Consider the following 21,353-nt stretch of genomic DNA (forward strand, 5'->3'; position numbering starts at 1 on the left):
GTGACATTCTGCACATGGTGCTGCATATGGGGGTGACATGCTGCATATGGTGCTGGCTATGGGGTGATGGAGCGCTTGTTAGGGCCTTGGAGTACTCAGGCTGGGTCCAACGTTTCTTCAGGGGTTGTCACTGTAGCAGTGACCCGGTCAGTGGCCCTGGGCATCCAATAAATTTGAAAATAGAAGGGAAATAAAGTTTATAGGGTATTAGTCCGTGACGCCACCCGTGGTGTTTGGCAATACGAAAATGGCAGACGATGCGATTCAGGTCCACTGGGGTGGTTGGTGACGCAGCTGAGATGTTACAGTTCTCCACCAGCAGAGCCAGGTCCCAGGGCAGATAAAGGTGTTAAAGTCAATGATGAACTGGTGTAGTGCAGGGCAGGTAACACAGTAATAATTCTGAAGACACAGCAGGGTGCAGTTTTTACTCTTACCTCACAGTTATTAGGTTACAGTCATCAGCCGGGTGCTGTGTCCACAGAGTCGGTGGTCCAGCCAGCTCTCAGGTAATTTAGGTGCAGTTTTCCAAGACTCCCTTTCTTGTGTACCTTCCCAGACCGTCTCTCTTCCCTGGCTTCGCCCTCTTGCCCTGCACCTCACACACAGTGCCAGCAGCCTCAGGTCCTGTCGGGCGACCTCCTCTTGATCCCCTTGATCCCTATAAGGCTGCCTATTCAGCAAATGTGCGTAGATTTTTCTGAAGCACATGCAGAAACTACAGCCTCCGGTTTGCTAGCTGAGACTTGCAGTTCCTCCACTAGTCTGGGGCCGGTCCCCACTGTGACCTGGTCCTTCCACTCGACTATGTTCAGTGTGGATTTGGATGCCACGGGTGGATTCTTCACTTCCCTGGCCCCTAGAACCACTTCTCTTTCTCTCAGGAGCTCCTCTCCGTTACCTCTTCCTTACACTCCTTAGACTCCTCACAGACTCTCTAACTGATTAACTCCGCCTCCCTCCTGTTTCCATAACAACACTTCATTCCACCCACACCCTCTACCTAGTCCCCCCTCCGGTCTGGGATGGGGCCCTCCCTCAATAGGGTCTGCCCAGATCCCCTGGCCTGGAGTGGTGTGATGTTGGATGCTAGTGTGTGGGTCCCGGGTAGAGTCCCCTCCTTACCTGAGAGTGGAGTACCTCACCTCTGGCTGAGGTGCAGTACCTCTGTGGCCACTGGACCCTTAGGGGTGCCACAGGTGACATGCTGCACATGGTGCTGCATATGGGGGTGACATGGTGCTGCATATGGGAGTGACATGGTGCTGCATATGGGGGTGACATGGTGCTGCATATTGTGGCGACATGCTGCACATAGTGCTGCATATGTGAGTGACATGCTGCACATGGTTCTACATATGGGGGTAACATGCTGATCATGGTGCTGGCTAAGAGGGTGACATGCTGCACATGGTACTGCATGTGGGGAGGACATGCTGCACATGGTGCTGACTATGGGGGTGACATTCTGCACATGGTGCTGCATATGGGAGGTGATATGGTGCTGCATATGGGGGTGACATGGTGCTGCAAATTGTGATGATATGCTGTACATGGTACTGCATATGGGGGTGACATGCTACACATGGTGCTGCATATGGGAGGTGTGATGGTGTGATCTGCTATCTGGGTATCATTTTTGTGTATAATTTTTATTTTACTTATTTTCATGGTGTTCTCTTGTAGAAGGAGTTATTTGCTAGTTGATGAATGCCTGTTGGTGCCTTCTGATATCAGCCTCCACAGTACTGTATTGTTTGATAATATGCTAATGACATGTTGACCTAGCTTGTTGAAACAATGAGCCCCTGAGACCTTCCCCCTCCTGACCTGTGAATGCAGAGGGGGGCTTTTAAAATGTCATGGAGGTGAGACACAGATCAGACCTGTGTGGAATGATGATGTAGGAGGCTGCCCGCCGGGCACAGCGGAGACGAGAAGCAATGGAGCTTGAAAGAGGGAGTAACGCAATGTGGAATGTAATCCCAACGATCCGGGAGCCTGTACGGATCACCCGGACAGAGTTTAAGCCATTTGATGAGGCTTCCGGAGATGTGGAGGGGTTCTTCAAGGACTTTGAGCAGCAGTGTGCTGTGATGGAGGTGCCCCATTTTGGCTGGATGCGTTTGTTAGTGGGACTCCTGAACAGTAGCCTGACGGAGGCTTACCGAACCATTGACTCACAGCAGAATCGGGATTATAACATTGTAAAGCAGACTATCCTGGATTACCATGCTATCACCCCAGACTCATATAAAGCCAAGTTCCGAGACCTCCCATGCACTACGGGGAGATCATTTATGCACATAAGATGTCCCAGGCATGTCGGAGATGGCTGGAAGCAGAAAACGCCTTTACTGTTGAAGATGTTATACAGGCGTTCCTTATAGAACAATTTCTTACCAAGTGCCCCACAGAGGTATGGGAATGGGTCCGGGAGCGCACGCAGTGCACCATGGATAGAGCTGCAGCCCTTGCCGATGAAATGAAGCCCTTACTATCCGACTGCAATGGAGGAGGCTTCTGGACAATGAACCATGGCCTTCTCTCGCACCCCGTCCCCCTCTGATTATATCTGCCCTTCCACCTAGTCGCAAAACGATGACAATCATGCCTCACAATCCTGGGCCCCAACAGTTCCGACTACGACCTGGGGGTAACACAGAGAGGAGATGACAGAAAAAAGACTGGCACATCCAAACTGGTGTGAATAGGTGCATACCAGGAGCAGCTACCTCCATATATAATATACAAAAAAAGGTTGCACTCTATCGTGCCAAAACACGTCAAATATGAAATACATGAAATTTGAATAGCAAAATTGCTTTTTGAACATTAGGAAAAAAAAATTTTTTTTGAGACGCTTAGCACAGAATTTGGCCAAATAGTGTGAGCCCATCAACCATCGTCAAGGTGGTCTCATTAAAAAACTGATGGGTACCTGACTTCCCTGTCCAAATGTGAACACTTACCGAAGGCTAATGTCTGCATGCTTGGGTGAATATGGACACCTCTCTCAGCAAAGCCTACATATGGGTTGGCCGGAACCAAGTGTGAATAGATGTAATTAAAAACCAGATGGTGAAGGGAGGAGTGCACAGTCAATAAGCTAACATAGAAATGACAGAAAAAAGACTGGCACATCCAAACTAGTGTGAATAGGTGCATACCAGGAGCAGCTACCTCCATATATAATATACAAAAAAAGGTTGCACTCTATCGTGCCAAAACACATCAAATATGAAATACGTGAAATTTGTGCTAAGCGTCTCAAAAAAATTTTTTTTTCCTAATGTTCATAAAGCAATTTTGCTATTCAAATTTCATGTATTTCATATTTGGCATGTTTTGGCACGATAGAGTGCAACCTTTTTTTGTATATTATATATGGAGGTAGCTGCTCCTGGTATGCACCTATTCACACTAGTTTGGATGTGCCAGTCTTTTTTCTGTCATTTCTATGTTAGCTTATTGACTGTGCACTCCTCCCTTCACCATCTGGTTTTTAATTACATCTATTCACACTTGGTTCCGGCCAACCCATATGTAGGCTTTGCTGAGAGAGGTGTCCATATTCACCCAAGCATGCAGACATTAGCCTTCGGTAAGTGTTCACATTTGGACAGGGAAGTCAGGTACCCATCAGTTTTTTAATGAGACCACCTTGACGATGGTTGATGGGCTCACACTATTTGGCCAAATTCTGTGCTAAGCGTCTCAAAAAATTTTTTTTTCCTAATGTTCAAAAAGCAATTTTGCTATTCAAATTTCATGTATTTCATATTTGACGTGTTTTGGCACGATAGAGTGCAACCTTTTTTTGTATATTATATACAGAGAGGAGATGTTATGGGTGTGGGCAACCTGGACATTTGCAGTCTGGCTATCCCTCAATGATTCAGAGGGAGCCCCATGCAGCTCCTCCTCGTCCAGCACATCTTGTGCACTCCATCCCACCTGAGGAAGAGCTACCACAACCCCCACCAGAGTGGACCACCGACCACGGCACCATAGATACCCTTCCTGGAGTGTATGGACTTCGGCCTTAGTCCATCAGAAATACAGAGCAGCGGCATTGCCACCTGCAGGATGTCTTAATTGATGGATACAAAGTGTCGGGATTTAGAGACATGGGGGCATTCCTGACTATCGCTGACCCCCGTGTGGTTCGACCCGAGGCAATTCACCGGGGCTCGGGAATTCCCATTGTCCTGGTGGGTGGTGTCCGCAAATATATACAGCGAGCTTTGGTATGTTTGGATTATGGTTTTGGAGAAAAACTGTGTTGGATTGGAGTTATGGGAGGACTTCCTGCAGATATCCTCCTTGTAAATGACATCGGGGAGTGTTGTGAATTCTGTGGCAGAGCTCCCTCCTGTGGTCACAAGTGGTACTTCGGCTGATTCTCTATGTGAGCTTCCGTTGGTGGAGGAAAGTGGTACTGCGGCCTCTGAGTTTCCTTCCTCAGGTGATGTGGTGAAGTCGTTAGGTGCTGCTCTATTTAACTCCACCTAGTGCTTTGATCCTGGCCTCCAGTCAATGTTCTAGTATTGGACCTGTTTCCTCCTGGATCGTTCCTGTGGCCTGCTGCTCTGCATAGCTAAGTTCTGCTTTGCTATTTTGTTTGCTGTTTTTTTCTGTCCAGCTTGTCTATTTGTTTTTTCCTGCTTGCTGGAAGCTCTGGGACACAGAGGGTGTACCTCCGTGCCGTTAGTTCGGTACGGAGGATCTTTTTGCCCCCTTTGCGTGGTTTTTGTAGGGTTTTGTGTTGACCGCAAAGTTACCTTTCCTATCCTCGCTCTGTTCAGAAAGTCGGGCCTCACTTTGCTAAATCTATTTCATCTCTACGTTTGTCTTTTCATCTTAACTCACAGTCATTATATGTGGGGGCTGCCTTTTCCTTTGGGGTATTTCACTGAGGCAAGGTAGGCTTATTTTCTATCTTCAGGCTAGCTAGTTTCTCAGGCTGTGCCGAGTTGCATAGGGAGCGTTAGGCGCAATCCACGGCTGCCTCTAGTGTGGTTGGAGAGGATTAGGGATTGCGGTCAGCAGAGTTCCCACGTCTCAGAGCTCGTTCTATGTTTTTGGGTTATTTTCAGGTCACTGTATGTGCTCTGACCTCTATGTCCATTGTGGTACTGAATTACCTTATCATAACAGGGGAGTTACAAAGTCATTTTGTGGGAGCAGAAGGTCCGTGGGCCTCTCACTCTTCTGAAAGAACAATTGGAGGGAGATATCAAAGATACCGGAACGCCCATCATTCCCTACGTTCTAGAGTTCAGAGACTGTCTCGTCCAGCTAGCTACCTTGGCTAATAAGCATCAGCGAACGGCCCAAGTCAAAAAGCCTGGTATGACCATAAAGCCAGGACCCGGGAATTTATGGACAAGTGCTCATGAATATTGCAACTCCTGCCACTGTACAAGGAACTATAAACTATTGAGCAATGTGGACTAAAGTGAGTAGGCCAGAGGTCTGTGTAGACCTCATAGCGTGCTCACTTATTATGAGGGGGGAGAGGTTGTGATGGTGTGATATGCTATGTGGGTATCATTTTTGTGTATATTTTTATTTTACTTATTTTCATGCTGTTCTCTTGTAGAAGGAGTTATTTGCTAATTGATGAATGCCTGTTGCTGCCATCTTATATCAGCCTCCACAGTACTGTATTGTTGCTAATATGCTAATGACATGTTGACCTAGCTTGTTGAAACAATGAGCCCCTGAGACCTTCCCCCTCCTGACCTGTGAATGAGGAGGGAGACTTTTAAAATATCAGGGAGGTGCGACACAGATCAGTCCTGTGTGAAATGATGATGTGTTCACAGCATCTCAGAGAGAAAGAAGAGTATATGAACTATGCTATCCTCTGTCTGCTGGATTGTGGGACTTTTATCCTATTACTGAACTGCATTCGTGTTCGGGACTATTTTATCCTTTGTGTGGTGGATCATATATGGACCTTTCGTATTTTTGCCTAAATAAAGGTCTTGGGATTGTTCACTCTTCGCGATCTCTGTTGATTGTGTGGTATCGGAGAAGTCTAAATAAAGGTCTTGGGATTGTTCACTCTTCATTGGTTCTGTTGATTGTGTGGTACCGGAGAAGGACCCGGTGACAGGGAGTGACATGGTGCTGCATATGGGAGTGACATGGTGCTGCATATTGTGATGACATGCTGCACATAGTGCTGCATATGTGGGTGACATGCTGCATATGGTGCTGGCTACGGGGGTGACATGCTGCCCATGGTGCTGCATATGGGGGGTGACTTGCTGTACATGAGGAGGCTATGAGGGTGACATGCTACACATGGTGCTGCATATGGGGGTGAATTGCTGCATATGGTGTTGGCTGTGGGGGTGACAAGCTGCACATGGTGCTGCATATGGAGGTGACATGCTACACATAGAGCTGCATATGGGGGTGAAATGCTGCATATGGTGCTAGCTAAGGGGGTGACAAGCTGCACATGGTGCAGCATATGGGGGTGACATTCTACATATGGTGCTGCATATGGGGGTGAAATGCTGCATATGGTGCTGGCTATGGGGGTGACATGCTGCATATGGTTCTGCATATGGGGGTGACATGCTGCACATGGTGCTGCATATACAGGTGACATGCTACACATGGTGCTGCATATGGGGGTGACATGCTGCTGGCTATGGTGGTGACATGCTGCACTTGGTCAATGTATGGGGGCCTTATGCAGTATATAGGGAGGCTGTGTGGGGCTCATGCTGTATATGGGGAGGCTCTGGGGCGCATGTTGGGTATAGGGAGGCGGTGTGGGGCTCATGCTCTATATGGGGAGGAAGGTGTGGAGCTCATGCCGCATGTGGGGGGGACTGTGTGGGAATCATACCGCAGTATGGGGAGGCTGTGTGGGGCTCATGCCATATATGAGGGAGGCTGTATGGGGGTCATGCTGCATATAGGGGGGCTGTGTGGGGCTCTTACAGTATATAAGGGGCTCTGGGGGGCTAATACATTATACAGAAAGGGCTGTACTTGGGTTCAAACGATATATAGGGGATGTCAGTATACTTAATTCTGCTCAATATTAAGTGATATAATTAATATTAATATAATTATCAATAATATAACACTTATAAAATATCAATATTCATATTGCGTAGAATTAAATTTGGCCTCTTGGTTTGGCCCTACACAACAGTCATGGTCAATTATGTGGCCCCTCGGAAAAATGAATTGCCCACCCGTGGTCTGGCTTATTTTTTGCAGGACAAGATGCTGTTTCCAGTGGTACCATATTTAGTTACATTCATCTTTTTTTATCACGTTTTATTGCAATTTTTGTTTGGTGGTATGATGGTAAATCATTGTTTTTTCCTCATTTTTTATTTCCTTTACAGTGTTCACTGAAGAGGTTAATTGGTTGGACAGTATTATAGAGCGGATCGTTACGGACGCGGCAATACCAAATATGTGTATTTTTATTGTTAATTTTTATTTACATAAATAAATGTATTTATTGGAAAAATATTTGTTTCCTTTTTTTCTTTATTTGGGGATTTAAAAAAAAAAATATTTTTACACTTTTTAATATTTTTTTTAAACTGTTTTACATTGTCCCAGGATGGGTGAGGCGGCGTGATCAGTGTACCGTACTAGTACTGCTGTTTGTGGGAACACATTTCTCGTAGAGCAGTACCAGTACGGCACATGTCGGGAAGGGTTTAAACAGTAAAAAACAGAACTTGGATGACATACAGTACATGGCATCCAGTGAAGGATGGTATCCATGCGCCTTCCATTTTTCATTGACTTGAGTGAGCGAGTTTGATCTACACATGGACACTTGGGCGCTATTCTTCATTTCAAAACCCAAAAATGAGCTTGACTATAAGTTGGAATTTGTGCTAAGTGTACGAGCACGTTCACACAGTGGCCATTTCACAGACAAAACCCAAGAAAAGCAAAATGAACATAGATCCTACAACAAGTTGAAAAGTAAATGTCAGGGGGCGTAGCTTCGGTCTCAGAACATGTGAGACACTTTCTGGGAGCTCCTGAGGTATTACCTCCAACCCAACTATTATCACAACTTACTTAAGCCATCCGCTCATATTAGCCCTATAAATCATCTCTCATTTTACCCAGGCCTCATAAGAGACCTTTATTTTATAATTCGACCCAAATATAAGGGGTTTTAGACCCTCTTAAAGTTTAATGCCTGCTGAGGCCTACTATGGCCTGGAGCCTACAAATTGCACACTGGGCCTTCACCCACCTCGCAGCTTGAACCAGCCTTTATTCAAAATAAACTCTCTATTGGGGGTAAAAAAGGCATTTTCTGCCCTTCCTGGGAGAATTTCCTCACACTCTTACGAGTGCGCCCAAGAGAGAACCTCCGGTCGCAAACTAGATGGAACAAAAGTCTTGCCCGGGGGCACAGACTCCAGCGAAACCGGGGCCACGGTTCTCAAACTCTCGGTGGGGACAATAAGCCGAGGCTCCTCCTCCTCCGCAGATGACACAACGGAGCGAGAGAGAGCATCAGCCCGAATGTTCTTCTCCCCAGAAAGGAAATGGAGGGTGAAATGAAATCGGGAGAAGAACAAGGACCATCTGGCCTGGCGAGAATTCAACCGCTGAGCTGTCTGCAGATACACCAAATTTTTGTGATCTGTGAAGACTTGGAAGGGAAAACGTTCTCCCTCCAAGAGATGTCTCCACTCCGAGAAAGCCAACTTCATGGCTAGCAACTCCCTGTCCCCGATGGAATAATTCTTCTCTGCTGGTGCGAAGGTCTTGGAGAAAAAGAAGCAAGGATGCTTCCGACCTTGAGCATCCTTTTGGAAGAGGACTGCTCCAGCACCAACAGAAGAGGCATCCACCTCCATGATAAATGGCTTACCAACATCGGGGCGATGAAGAATGGGAGCGCTAGCGAAGTGTGACTTTATAGAGATAAAAGCCTTGGAGACCTCCTCAGACCACAATTTGGGATTCGCCCCCTTCTTGGTGAGGGCAACCAAGGGAGCTACCAAAGTTGAGAAATGCGGGATGAACTGGCGATAATAATTGATGAACCCCATAAAGCGCTGCACCGCTTTAAGAGAATGGGGTTCCTGCCAGTCCATCACAGCCTGTAGTTTGGCAGGATCCATAGCCAATCCCTGGGCTGAGATGATGTAGCCTAGGAAAGGTAAGGACTCCTGCTCAAACATACACTTCTCCAACTTGGCATAGAGGGAGTTTGCCCGTAGAAGGTCGAAGACTTTGCAAACATCTCTCCGGTGGGAGTCAATATCTGGAGAGTAGATGAGAATATCATCCAGATAGACTACGACCGAGGTGGAAAGCATATCCCGGAAGATATCGTTCACAAAGTCTTGGAAAACGGCTGGGGCATTACAGAGCCCAAAGGGCATCACCAGATATTCATAGTGCCCATCCCTGGTGTTAAAAGCCGTCTTCCATTCGTCCCCCTCACGGATGCGAATCAGGTTGTAAGCACCCCGCAAATCTAATTTAGTAAATACCCTTGCTCCCCGAAGCCTATCGAACAGTTCAGATATCAAAGGCAAAGGGTATTTATTCTTAACGGTGATGGCGTTAAGACCCCTGTAGTCTATGCATGGACGCAATTCCCCACTCTTCTTCTGCACGAAGAAGAACCCTGCTCCAGCAGGTGACACTGACTTTCTGATGAACCCTCTTGCCAGATTTTCCTGGATGTACTGTGACATTGCCTCCGTCTCCGGGAGAGATAGCGGATAGACTCGACCCCGGGGAGGCTCAGCACCAGGCAAGAGGTCAATAGGACAGTCATAGGGGCGATGGGGTGGAAGGGTCTCCGCCACCTTTTTGGAGAATACGTCTGCATACGACCAATACTGCTTGGGGAGAGAGGAAAGATCTGTGGGTACCTCAGTTGTAGCTACCTGAACGCACTCCCTCTGACACCTACCCCCACAAGATTCACCCCATCCCAGAATTCTGCCTGAGGACCACTCGATATGAGGAGAGTGGTACCATAGCCAAAGTATTCCCAACAGGACTTCATCAATTCCCTCTGGAAAGACGAGCAGGGAAATAATCTCCTGATGAGATGGCGACATGGACAGAGTAAAAGGGATGGTCTGGTGAGTTATCTGTGAGGGCAGAGTCGACCCATTCACCACTCGTACCGTTACAGGTTGAGCTAGCATAACCAGAGGTATTGCGTGGCGTTGGGCGAAGGCAGAAGACACAAAATTGCCCTCCGCCCCAGAATCCACGCAGAGCTCTACCGAGTGGGAGAATGAGCATATAGTAATTGTCCCCTTAAAGGACAATTTAGAGGCAAACGTCGCCGTGTCTAGTGTACCTCCACCTACGACCACTAGACGCTGACGTTTCCTCGACCGCTGAGGACATCTGGTGGCTAAATGTCCAGACTGCTGGCAAACATGACAGACATTGAGTGCACAAGCGGTCCGGGACTTAGGTCCCGCTTGTGACACTTCCCTGGCCTCATGTGACTCAGGAACCAGGACCGGAGATTCCAGAGGTTTGGCGAAAGTAGGAGCCAGCCGAAACCTCTGCCTACACTGGGCTCGCTCTAACCTCCGCTCGTTAAAACAGAGGTCAATTCGAGTGGAGACTGTTATTAACTCCTCCAGTGTGGCAGGAATCTCCCTAGTGGCCAGAGCGTCCTTTACATGGTCAGCCAAGCCCCTCCAAAATATGGGGATAAGAGCTTTATCCGACCATTCCAGCTCAGATGCTAAAGTGCGGAATTGGACGGCAAAATGACTGACCAAGGACTCACCCTGAGTTAATGCCAGCAGTTGGAGTGCAGTGTCATGGGTGACTTGAGGTCCTAAAAAGACCTGTTTTAAAGTGCTCAAAAACAGAGGAGCACTCTGCACCACATGATCGCCACGCTCCCACAGCGGCGTAGCCCATTCCAACGCCCTGTCCGACAATAGAGACAATAAATCCCACCTTAGCCCGCTCTGTGGGGAAACGTGCAGCCAGAAGCTCGAGATGAATAGAGCACTGACTCACGAATCCCCCACAAAATTTGCTATTACCAGAAAATTTTTCTGGCAGCGGGAGGCGAGAAAATGTCGGAACAGGGGTGGCAATGGACAAAGTTGCTGCAGCCACGCTGGCAGCCTGTACAGCAACTGCGGTAACATCCACAGCTGAGGTTGCGCTCTCAAGAGCCGCCAACCTACCCTCCAGCTGCTGTATATACCGCAGGGATTGCTGTTTGTCCGTCATCACTAGCCAGACCCTGGCGCTAGTGTAATGTTAGGGCTAGCGGAACGCACCAAATAATAAGACTGATAGTGTACGGTGCGTTCGTAGCCCGGGGTCCACCGTGCAGAGATGGAGCCTGCTGCTGAGTAATGACGGACTATATGGCGGTACTCATAAGTATACTCGCGTGGGTTAAACTTCACCCAACGTGAAGGAAGCGATCCTGTTGCGTCACAGGGTCGCGGTACCGCACATAGAAGGCGAGCAAGCAGTCAGCGAACTTAACCCCAACTAGGATTGAAGTCCGATTAGACCCTTGCTGGCACAACACCGCAACAGGGTGTGTTAGGCAACTCTTATAATTAGAGCACCGAAGTGCGAACTGTGCCGTGCTGGCAGGCACCACTAAGCACCCAGACGTGGGTCAGGAAGCGCACTGCTGGCGCGTGGCGCCGCACTGGCGGTCACAGCAATAGACGCTGATACGTGTGTGACACGTTGAGTGATTTGTCGGGCGCTAGATAGCAGCCATACTCCATACGCGAACAGTCATACAATAGGGTAGGGGTATTTAATGAACGACTTGCACTCACAACAAACACACGTATTCAATTGTACACTAGCGCATGGCCGTGCGGTCATGCGCAGTTTATATAATTGCAGGACAGGAAGTGGCCACAGAAACTTTGCCCTTCCAAGACCTGCCAAGAGGACCAATGGAATGCGCTGCAGAGCCAGAGCACATGACCCTCGATCTCCAACGGGAGATCTTGCTCTGGGCATGCTCAGTGTGCGCAAACAAGGACTTAGTCCCAGGGAAGTCCGCTCGCCGCTGACCAGCACTGACTTTAATGGCAGGAGCTGAAGAAGCAGCAGTAACTCTCTGTACAGAGTGAGAGCGAGCAAGACACTGGGAGCGATGTCCCTGCTGAGCAGACTCCACTGCGGCTGGAGGAAAATGGGAGACCGCAGCAGAGACGGATCGAGATTCCCCCTGTGCAGCAGAGGAAACTTGACTCCTAACAGCCGGCAATTTAATTACCGGCTTTAAAACTATCTAGCGCTGTATTAAATATTAATATATATATACATATATATGTCTCAATATATATATAGACAGTATATATGTTTTTATGATTTTTTGAGAACATGGATCCATTGTATGTCCGTATGTCGGTTTTGCAAGCCTGCGAGAAAATCTCACAGTACGGATGCCATACGGAGGATGCCATGCGCAAAATATGCTGACACACCCTGCCTACGGAGGAGATACGGACCACTATTTTGTGGACTTTTCTGCGTATTACGGCCGTAAATTACGGACCGTATTTTTATATGCTGAGTGTGACACTGGCTTTATTGTGAAAACTCACAGGTCCCGACACCCCAACGGACCCATGTACGCTCTTATAAACTTTTAAAAACAGCACTGCTGGACTATCTCTGAGACGTATTATTGAGGTCTTAGGGGACACTTTTATTGAAGCTACCACTAGGGTTGAGTGAAACGGGTCGGCCAGATTCAGAAGTCGCCGACTTTTGGCAAAGTCGGGTTTCATGAAACCCGACCCGACCCCTGTGTGGGGTCGGCCATGAGTTCGGTGATCTTCTGAACTGGAATCGGAATTCCGATACCGATTCCCGATATGTTTAAGATATCGGGAATCGGTATCGGAATTCAGATTTAAATGTAAAATAAAGAATAAAAATAAAAAATATTGCTATACTCACCCTCGGACGCGCCCTGGTTGTAACCGGGAGCCTTCCTTCCTAAGAATGAGCGCCTGAAGGACCTTTCGATGATGTCGCGGCTTGTGATTGGTCGCGTGAGCGGTCACATGGGCGTCATGCGACCAATCACAAGCCGCGACGTCATCGAAAGGTCCTTCAAGCGCTGATTCTTAGGAAGGAAGGCTGCGGGTTAGAACCAGGGCACGTCCGAGGGTGAGTATACACCTATTAGGAATATAAGTTATCTACAGCGGTAATTGCTCACTTCCCACTTAATAGTCACCCCCCCAAGAGAAAGACTATAAATTAATGTAGTTAATTCTATACTGATAGGTAAATTATTATAGAGTTAATACATGATTTGGTATATTTTATGTACCCCCCTCCTTTTAACACTTTCTCGGGTTGGTATTTGGTTTAGTATTAAAGTACGTCAAGATACCCACCCAGTGAGACCATTTCTTCCTTTCGCCTACTTCCCTAAGAAAACATGAGTTTCAATATAATGTCCTATAATGTTAGAGGACTGAGTAGTCCAAAAAAGAGACATTCTATCTGGAGAGAACTTGCCAATTCTGATGTCCTGTAGATATAATCTGCATCCAAGAAAGCGAGCTCTTTGATATCTTCAGGTGCATCAACACGTCTTCTATCGAGTTCACTCATTTTTCAGAGGTTCATCAGATGGCCTCAAGAATTGATTTAATACTGTGAGACGTGATTTTAAGCTCCCAAGATTCAAAAAGATCTTTATCAGAGACAAAACAATTTCTGATCGCTTTGGGACCTCCGATTAACAACAGAAATCAATGGAAATGCAACCCATACATCATCAATAACCCTACTTACAAAAATTCAGTTGAAACCGCAATAAAAAATTTTTTCAGGGAAATCGACACCGAAGAAATTAACCCCATCACCAGGTGGTGTACCCATAAGGCAGTTATTAGGGGAATAATAATCCAAATTTCTACAAAAGAAAAAAGAAAAAACAAAGCCAAAATAGCTGACATTCAGACTCAATTAAAAAGAAAAATTAACTCTCAAGTGGCCCTTCCCTCGCCTTCCCTAAGCATACAACTAGAAATTTCCAAATTAAGACAATAACTCAGACTCCTAATTTTTTCACCATTTGACCAAATGGTAGCTTCTTCCAAATTTAAAATGTATACTTCCTTAAACAAGCCCACCAAATTTATGACCAACAGAGTCAAAAACAAAAGAATACGAGAGAGAATCAGCAGAATTAAAACTCCCGAAGGTAGGTCTTAGTCCATCCACAGGACATCGCAACTTAATTTGCGAATTATTATCAAAAAATATACAATATAAATCCGAGCCCTACTCCCTCACAAATTCATAAAAAAAGCTATATCTTCCTACCTTTCATCCATTAATCTTCCAAAGGTTTCAGCAGAAGACTTGGCAACCCTCACCTCACCCTTTGAAGTTGAGGAAATAAAAGAATGCATTAAAAACCTCAAAGCGGCAAAATCCCCAGGCCCAGATGGTTTTGGGAATGACTATTATAAAAATTTTTATAACCTTCTTTCCCCCCATCTATCTCAAACCTTTAATTCGGCCTCACTTTTGGGTACATTCCCCAAAGAAATGTTGGAAGCATCCATTGTACTTATACCTAAGCCTAAGGGGGACCCTGAAAACATCACTAATTTTCGTCCAATATCTCTTATATATTCAGATATTAAAATCTATGCCAAAATACTGGCAAACAGATTGGAAATGATACTGCCTAAATTGATCAATAGCGATCAGATAGGGTTTGTGAGGGACCGCCATGCCTCAGACGGTATAAGAAGAGCAATTAACGCTATAAAAATTGCGAACTCTACTAAGCAACCAACAATAATCGTTTCATTAGACGCTGAAAAAGCGTTCGACCATCTGTACTGGTGTTTCCTAAAGCAAACGTTAATCAAATTTAGTTTCAATAACAGCCTAGTCTCCTTTATAATGGCTCTTTATCAGAATCCCACAGCAAAAATCTATACAAATAATCATACATCCGCCCTCTTTTCCATAACTAATGGAACAAGACAAGGCTGCCCCCTATCCCCCCTACTTTTTGATATGGCGATGGAACCTCTTGCCCAGCACATTAGACAGAATGACAACATTAAAGGCATATGTACCTCATCACGTTTTTTTGCCGATTACATTTTGCTCACCCTTACAGACCCTATAATATCCATAAAAGAACTTCACAAAGTGCTCAAAATATTTTTGTCACTCTCACAATTTAAAATCAATGAGAGAAAATCCACATTTTACATATTAATCTTAGTGAAAAACATATCCAAAAAATAAAAGAAATATCTCCTTAACTGGGCACAAAAATAAATAAACTATTTGGGTATTATCTTATCCAATAACTTCTCCCACTTAAATAAGGCTAATATACATGCCCTGCGCAAATCCATGCTCTCAGATACTACCCTGTTTGGAAAGAAAGGGCTTTCACTATGGGGCAAGGTTCTCGTTATGAGAGTCTACACACTGCCTAAAATTCTTTATGTCCTGGGTAATATTCCACTTCCAATTAATGACTCACTACTCACTTCGCTCCAAAAAGACATACACGCTTTTATTTGGGAAAATAAGAAACCAAGAACCCCCTTGACTCTAGCATACATTAAAAGAATTCATGGGGGATTGGGTATCCCAAACCTCTCAGCACTTCACAAAACAACAATTATCAAACAAAGTAAGCATTGGCTAGTAAGATCCTACGCCCCGGCCTTGATGGATCTAGAACTACATTTAAATAACAACAAAAATCTTAAAGAATTAATTACAAAATCTTTCTTTGGTAGGCACACAAACACCCCTACTCACCCCATTTTCCAAGCAACTATAAATGCTTGGAAAAAAATTCTCATTCTCAAAAAAAGGACTCCAAAAGGACATTTTAAAATCTCTACACCTTCACAACATAGCGAGTTTTATGGATCAAACCATATCAGCGTCATGGAAAGAATATCACATCTACAGATTGAGGGACATACATGGCGGAAATACTTTTCTAAAATTCAACTAAATTAAAAACCAAATTCAAACTTCCATCATCAATGTTTCTTGAATACCTATCTTTGAAAGAGCTAATCTCTTCCTTTCTCCGGAAGAAACGTAGGCTCTCAGAAGCTACTTTGAATGTTATAAGCAACTTAGACCACGGAATTTTTTGGAGCCATAAATACATCTATGATTGGCTAAATCATGATGCTGATATGGTAAAAAACCCACACACATACAAGTGGGAAAGAGAGTTGAACATAACTCCCTCGCATGAGGACTGGGAAATAGCATTAACCTCACCATATGACTCTACACTCTCAATGTCCCTGGAGTCTCACTTCAAAGTAATCTCTCAATGGTATTTTACTCCGGCCAGGATGGCCCACTTTGGTCAAGATAACTCGCATTTATGTTGGAGAGAATGTGGTCAGAGAGGAGACATACTTCACATTTTCTGGAGTTGCCCAAAACTAAATTTACTATGGTCCCAAACATCTGTCATAAACAAGATTACAGGGAGAACAGAACGCTTAAGGTACCGTCACACTCAGCAACGCTGCAGCGATATAGACAACGAGCCGATCGCTGGAGCGTCGCTGTTTATGTCGCTGTAGAGACGTCAAACACAGCAACTCCAGAATGATGCAGGAGCGATCCAGTGACGTAACGGCGACTCACTTATCATTCTCCCTGGTTGTTAGCTCCATGTAAAACATTGCTGGCATCGTTGCTTTTGATGTCAAACATGACAATACACGCCGACCTGACGACCAAATAAAGTTCTGGACTTCTAGCTCCGACCAGCGATGTCACAGCAGGATCCAGATCGCTGCTGCGTGTCAAACACAACGAGATCGCTATCCAGGACGCTGCAACGTCACGGATCGTGGTCGTTCTCGTTGCAAAGTTGCTGAGTGTGACGGTACCTTTAAGCCCACAAACAGCACTGTTATCATTAGAACTCACAGACCTTAGTCCAGATAAGAGACACATAGTACTCCAAATCTTACTCACAATTAAGAATGCTATAGCCACAGTGTGGAAAAACAAGCTTCCTCCCTCTTTCTCAGACATAATGGAGAAAATCTCCCTAGATAGGTCTTATGAAATGAAATTTGCGGTGTTAAATAATCAACTCACCAAATTTTCAAAGAAATGGTCTCACTGGGATAACATCTGCCCATAGTCCTCCCCCTCCCTCCCTCCTCTCCCTCCCCACCCTCCTAAAAAAAATATTGCTACAATTTAATCTTCTAAATGACGTACTATATTGTATTCATGTTGTTGAAAAAACTTTTTGATCAACTGTAGAAAGTGACAATGGTATGCAATGTTTAGACTTGTTATGTTATATGTTATATATACAATCTTGCTTTTACTCAAGATTAACTCAAGGTTATATGTTAAAATTACAAAATGCTGTTAAATTTACTATGTTACGTATATGTACAATCTTGCCTTTGCTCAAGTTTAACTCAAGGTTAAACGTAAAAAAAAAAAGTTTCAAAATGTTTAATAAAATCATTTGAGCAAGAAAAGTAAATGGCAATAGTACATGTATATAATATACAGTGGGTATGGAAAGTATTAAGACCCCTTTAAATTGTTCACTCTTTGTTTCATTGCAGCCATTTGGTAAATTCAAAAAAAAAGTTCATTTTTCTCCTTAATGTACACTCTGCACCCCATCTTGACTGAAAAAAACAGAAATGTAGACATTTTTGAAAATTTATTAAAAAAGAGAAACTGAAATATAACTTGGTCATAAGTATTCAGACCCTTTGCTCAGTATTGAGTAGAAGCACCCTTTTGAGCTATAGTACAGCCATGAGTCTTCTTGGGAATGATGCAAAAAGTTTTTCACACCTGGATGTAGGGATCCTTTACCATTCTTCCTTGCAGATCCTCTCCAGTTCCGTCAGGTTGGATGGTGAACGCTGGTGGGCAGTCATTTTCAGCTCTCTCCTGAGATACTCAGTTGGGTTTAGGTCAGGGCTCTGGCTTGGCCAGTCAAAAATGGTCACAGAGTTGTTCTGAAGCTACTCCTTTGTTATTTTAGCTGTGTGCTTAGGGTCATAGTCATGTTAGAAGGTGAACCTTCGGCCAAGTCTGAGGTCCAGAGCACTCTGGAAAAGGTTTTCATCCAGGATATCTCTGTACTTTGCCACATTCATGTTTCCTTCAATGGCAACAAGTCATCATCAGACCAGAAAATCATATTTCTCATAGTCTGGGAGTCCTACATGTGATTTTTAGCAAACTCTATGTGGGCTTTCATATGTCTTGCACTGCGGAGAGGCTTCCGTCGAGCCAGTCTGCCATAAATACCAGACTGATGGAGGGCTGCATTGATAGTTGACTTTGTGGAACTTTCTTCCATCTCCCTACTGCATCTCTGGAGCTCAGCCACAGTGATCTTGGGGTTCTTCTTTACCCCTCTCCTCCCACGATTGCTCAGTTTGGCTGGACGGCCAGGTCTAGGAAGACTTCTGGTGGTCCCAAACTTCTTCCATTTAAGGATTATGGATGCTCTTAGGAACCTTGAGTACTACAGAAATTCTTTTGTAACCTTGGCCAGATCTGTGCATTGCCACAATTATATCTCTAAGCTCCTTGGCCAGTTCCTTTGACCTCATGATTCTCATTTAGTCTGACATGCACTGTGAGCTATGATGTCTTATATAGACAGGTGTGTGCCTTTCCAAATCAAGTCCTATCAGTTTAATTAAACACAACTGGATTTCAATGAAGGAGTAGAACCATCTCAAGGAGGATCACAAGGAAATGGACAGCATGTGACAAACATGAGTGTCTGAGCAAAGGGTCTGAATACTTATGACAATGTGATATTTCACTTTTTCTTTTTTATTAAATTTGCAACAATTTCTACATTGCAGGTTTTTTTTCAGTCAAGAAGGGATGCAAAGTGTACATTAATGTGAAAAAAAATTAACATTTTTGAATTTACCAAATGGCTGCAATGAAACAAAGAGTGAACAATTTAAAGGAGTCTGAATACTTTCCATACCCACTGTAGGCAGGGCTGGTTTTAGACAAAGTGGGATCCTTGGCAAAAGTTTAAAGTGGGGCCCCAAATGCTCACATATTGCTCCATCACACAGAAACATTTTGGTTGTATTTACATGCGCTGAGTTCAGGCTGTTAAATGAGTGTTATCAACAATGTTCTGTCTTCATACACATTGATACGGTGTGTGATCCGACATACGGCATAAACCACTTCTGTCTCCCAAATAAGCAGACTGTTCTCTGTAGTCTAACTTGTTTATTGGTAAACATGAGCGCGGTAAAACTATAAGAATACAAATAATTTGAGTAAGTATTGGGCAAATAATAACATGACTGCAACTAACAGGGAAAGCATACAGGATGATGCAACTTCTATAATAACTACATACAGCAGGTAACCAAAAATCACATTTCCTGTGTACTGGCTTGTTGTGAATTCTGTGGCTGAGTTCACTTCTGTGGTCACAAGTGGTATTGCAGTCTCTGGGCTTCCTCCCTCAGGTGTTTTGGTGAGCTCGTTGGCTGCCTTGCTATTTAGCTCCACCTGAGTCTGTCTTCCTTGCTCCTTGTCAATGTTCCGGTGTTGGATCTGAGCTACTGCATCTTTCCTTGGGCCTGCTGCTCTGCTAGATAAGTGCTTCTAGTTTGTTTTCTGTTTTTTCTGTCCAGCTTGCTATTAACTTTTGCTGGAAGCTCTGAGAAGCAAAGGGGTGCACCGCCGTGCTGTTAGTTCGGCACGGTGGGTCTTTTTGCCCCTTTGCGTGGTTTTCGTTTTAGGGTTTTTTGTAGACTGCATAGTTCTCTTTGCTATCCTCGCTCTGTCTAGAATATCGGGCCTCACTTTGCTGAATCTATTTCATTCCTACGTTTGTCTTTTCATCTTGCTAACAGTTATTATATGTGGGGGCTGCCTATTCCTTTGGGGTATTTCTCTGAGGTAAGTCAGGCTTGTATTTCTATCTTCAGGCTAGTCAGCTCCTCAGGCAGTGTCGAGTTGCATAGGTAGTGTTAGGCGCAATCCACTGCTGCTTATAGTTGTGTGAGGATAGATCAGGTACTGCAGTCTACAGAGATTCCACGTCTCAGAGCTCGTCCTATTGTTTTTGGTTATTGCCAGATCTCTGTATGTGCGCTGATTACTGCACGCTGTGTTGCCTGATTGCCAGCCATAACAGTACAAGGAGCCACACCAATGATTCCCAATAGAGGGAAAAAAGAAATCCTGACATCATTTTTTTTTCTTAGCTCTGTCTTCAGTCTTTTTTTTCCCCTAGACATTAGAGTGCTTCAGGACACAGCTGTGGACATGGATATTCAGGCTCTGTGCTCCTCAATGGATAATCTCGTTGTAAATGTACAAAAGATTCAAGATACTATTGATCAGAAATCGATGCTAGAACCAAGAATTCCGATTCCTGATTTGTTTTTTGGTGACAGAACTAAGTTCCTGAGCTTCAGAAATAATTGTAAGCTATTTTTGGCCTTGAAACCTCATTCTTCTGGTAATCCTATTCAACAGGTTTTGATTATTATTTCTTTTTTGCGCGGCGACCCACAGGACTGGGCGTTTTCTCTTGCACCAGGAGATTCTGCATTGAGTAATGTTGATGCATTTTTCCAGGCGCTGGGATTGCTTTACGATGAGCCTAATTCAGTGGATCAGGCTGAAAAAAATCTGCTGGCTTTATGCCAGGGGCAGGATGATGTAGAAGTATATTGTCAGAAATTTAGGAGGTGGTCAGTACTCACTCTGTGGAATGAATCTGCACTAGCGGCCTTGTTCAGAAAGGGTCTCTCTGAAGCTCTTAAGGATGTAATGGTGGGATTTCCTATGCCTGCTGGTTTGAATGAGTCTATGTCCTTGGCCATTCAGATCGGTCGTCGCTTGCGCGAGCGTAAATCTGTGCACCATCTGGCGGTATTGTCTGAGAGTAAACCTGAGCCTATGCAGTGCGACAGGACTATGACTAAAGTAGAACGGCAAGAACACAGACGTCTGAACAGACTGTGTTTCTATTGTGGTGATTCTACTCATGCTATTTCTAATTGTCCTAAAAGCACTAGGCGGTTCGATAGCTCTGCCGTTATTGGTACTGTACAGTCCAAATTCCTTTTGTCCATTACCTTAATGTGCTCTTTGTCATCGTATTCTGTCATGGCGTTTGTGGATTCAGGCGCTGCCCTGAATCTGATGGATTTGGATTATGCTAAACGTTGTGGATTTTTCTTGGAGCCTTTGCGGTGTCCTATTCCGTTGAGAGGAATTGATGCTACACCTTTGGCCAAGAATAAGCCTCAGTACTGGGCCCAGCTGACCATGTGCATGGCTCCTGC

This window comes from Ranitomeya imitator, chromosome 1, assembly GCF_032444005.1.
Source record: "Ranitomeya imitator isolate aRanImi1 chromosome 1, aRanImi1.pri, whole genome shotgun sequence".
NCBI lineage: Eukaryota > Metazoa > Chordata > Amphibia > Anura > Dendrobatidae > Ranitomeya > Ranitomeya imitator.